This window comes from Nematolebias whitei, chromosome 5, assembly GCF_014905685.2.
Source record: "Nematolebias whitei isolate Nwh7 chromosome 5, NemWhi1, whole genome shotgun sequence".
Lineage (NCBI taxonomy): Eukaryota > Metazoa > Chordata > Actinopteri > Cyprinodontiformes > Rivulidae > Nematolebias > Nematolebias whitei.
The window spans coordinates 15,191,316-15,194,621 of record NC_056502.1 but is presented as its reverse complement, the minus strand read 5'-3'; the positions used below and the strand labels follow the sequence as shown (position 1 = coordinate 15,194,621).

General features: G+C 36.9%; 1 long non-coding RNA gene across 1 annotated transcript in view; it reads left to right on the top strand.

Annotated features, from left to right (window-relative positions):
• Positions 1-1,177: 1,177 nt before the first annotated feature.
• LOC119409377 overlaps positions 1,178-3,306 on the top strand; it is a 5,978-nt gene continuing 3,849 nt past the window's right edge. Inside the window, exon 1 of the long non-coding RNA XR_005186778.1 lies at positions 1,178-1,206. This is a non-coding gene — a long non-coding RNA (uncharacterized LOC119409377). The remainder of the gene's footprint in view (positions 1,207-3,306) is intronic.

Here is a 3,306-nt window from a genome sequence, read left to right as displayed (position 1 = left end):
CGTGACGGTGCAATGAGCTGTTGCTGAGAACCTAGGAAGAAACTGTGCGTGAGTATTATGATAAAACTTTGGTAAGTCCGTATTTATTTAAATAAAAACTGTTTAATTAAATATAAGATAATTAAGAAAGTCCTAAATATTACTAATAAACTTTTTTCATTCGATCAAACAAACTGGACGAGGAGACTTTGCAGAGCCTGGAATTGTTTGTTGACGAGTGTTTCGAAAGCTTAGTCATGGGTAAGCCTAAGGAAACATCCGGTGCTGCTAGCAATTCAGCTAACATCCCCAATGCTAAGCGGCATCGACAGGGCAGCTCAGACAGCGTTACGGCACCGTCTCCTGACGATTCAGGTTTAAAGGAGATATTGGAGTCAATTGACCAGAAGCTAACTAGCTTGGACGCCCGACTAGCATTAGTAGGAGATGCTACATAAAGAGTTTCAAGGCCTCAGGGAGTCTTTGGAATTCAGCCAACAACAGGTAGCATTACTTGCTAGTGAAAATCAGGAGCTGAGAGGAACGGTTAAACAACTCACCGAGGAGATGACGCTGCTATCCGGGGATAATAAAAAAATCAAAGAATCGATCCTGGATATCCAAGCCCGGAGCATGCGGGACAACCTCGTCTTCTCGGGAATACCGGAGCGAGCGGACGAGGTCCCTGAGGCCTCCGTCCGTGACTTCATTCAGAACCAGCTGAAGTTGCCGAGTGACGCGGTTAATTCCATCACTTTTCACCGGGTCCACCGCCTCGGAGGTAAGAAGCCTGGAAGCAATCGGCCGCGGCCGATTGTAGCTAAGTTTGAACATTACAAACAGAAAGAACAAATTAAAAGCCGAGGTAGAGAACTGCGTGACACGAACTTTAGCATGAACGACCAATTCCCTGCAGAGATTCTGAGTAGAAGGCGCGTTCTGTTCCCGATTAGAAAGAAAAATATAAACGAGGGCAGAAGAGCTGCGGTGGCTGTGGACAAACTTTACATCAATGGTCAGCTGTTTAGAGATCCAGAGGTTACTCCCTGGCTCTATTAGTAATATAAAAAAGGTAAGTATGATCTTCAGTTGCTAATTTTACTTAAAATGTATTAGCAAGCATATATATTCATATTACTTACCAGATATTTATGTAATTTTTCAGCACAGCTCGGTTGGTGGGTTACACAGATGGTGGTGGTACACGGTGGCATGGCACTTAATGTGGTAAGGGGGTTCTTTTTTTATTTTTTCTTCTTTTATCTTTATGTGTTTATTGTGTTTATTATCATCTCACTTTATTTTTTTTGTCTCTATTTTTCTGACTCAATAATTATTAGCACACAGGCACAAAGGCTTATATATATCCATATACATACATACAAATACCTCATAAAGGAATACATGCATGATTTACCTTCAAAAACAGCACTTAGTTTATCTATAAATCATAAATAATCAATCATTAAGGATTATGTTATTGTCTGGGTGTTTTACTATTTTTGATATTTGTGATAATGGGTGTGGTTTAATTATATTTTCACAAGCACAAATATGGGCATCTTAAGGTTTGTCACATGGAATATTAATGGAGCCGGTAGCCAACATAAAAAAAATAGAATCTTTAGCCAGATTAAAAGATTAAAGGCAGATGTTGTATTACTCCAAGAGATTCATAAATTACTGTCAACTGTGGATGAGCTAAAATCTCCTGAGTTTCCTCATGTATTCTCAGCCTGCTATAACTCAAGACAGAGAGGAGTAGCAATATTAATACATAAAAATGTGAACTTCACAATATTAGACACAGTTATAGACCCGCAAGGTAGATATATAATATTAAAATTATCCATACTCAGTCAAAAATATTGTATTGTTAGCTTATATGGGCCAAATGTGGACGATGCTGCTTTTTTTCATGATCTCTTTTCTACTCTATCAAATCACATGGATTGCTCGCTGGTACTGGGAGGTGATCTTAACTTTGGTCTAGATAACAAAATAGACAGGCTGAATGCAGTAGGAGCTCAACGCAGTTGGCAATCCATAAATGTAGTTAAACAGTACATGAGTGATTATGGACTCTGCGATGCATGGCGGTCTCTTCACCCTAATAGTAAAGAGTATTCTTTCTTTTCACATGTGCATCACTCTTACTCTCGTTTGGATTATTTTATAATCAGCAACTCATTGCTGACCAACATTTCAGACACTAAGATACACCCTATTGCTGTCAGTGATCATGCACCAGTTACTTTAAATTTAGATAATAAGAAAGAAATCCCAAAAAGTATAAACTGGAGATTAAATACCTCACTGCTTATGGATGAAGAATTTATACAATACTTTAAAAATGAATGGACATCGTATTTAGAGTTTAATGACTTGCCAGGTACATCAGCGTGTACACTCTGGGAGGCTGGGAAAACAGTTATGAGAGGGAAAATAATATCCTACGCAACAAACAAAAAGAAAAAAGAAAATAAACGTATTGAGGATTTAGAGAAATCTATCAAATTATTAGAAAGTTTACAAGGAGAGGAAACACAGACAAAACTACGCAAGATAAAATTAGAACTAAATGAATGTATTGACAAAAAAAACAAATTCTTAGTACAAAGACTTCGCTTGGAACATTTTGAACACAGTAATAAATCCGGTAGCTTTTTAGCTAATCAACTCAAATTAAATAAAGAAAAAACGTCTATATATGGTATTAAAGACACAAATGGTAACATAACTTATGACGAGGAAAAAGTAAATAGTGTTTTTAGAGATTTCTATAAAACTCTATATACTCCACAAATAAACCCAACAGATGAAGATATTAATCAATTCTTGGAGAGAGTAATACTTCCAAAACTAGACAGTAGTCAATCTTCAGAACTAGACTCACCATTAACATCAGATGAGCTCCGTGAAGCCATTAAAAACATGCCTAATAAGAAATCTCCAGGCCCAGATGGATATCCAGCAGAATTTTATAAAGAGTTCTGGAACATCCTGGAACCAATATTTCACAGAATGCTACATGAGTCAGAAGAAAATGGCAGGTTTCCAACACATATGAACTCAGCCAACATTAGTCTACTATTAAAACCAGGCAAAGACCCAGTACTACCTACCAGTTATCGCCCCATCTCTCTTATTAATGTAGATGTTAAAATAATTAGTAAAGTCCTCTCTAAAAGATTAGAGAAAATAATTCCTCTCATTATTCATCCTGACCAAACTGGATTCATAAAAGGAAGACACTCGACCACAAATACACGCAGATTATATAATTTAATAGAGTATTCATATAGTAAAAATATTGAAACGGCTATT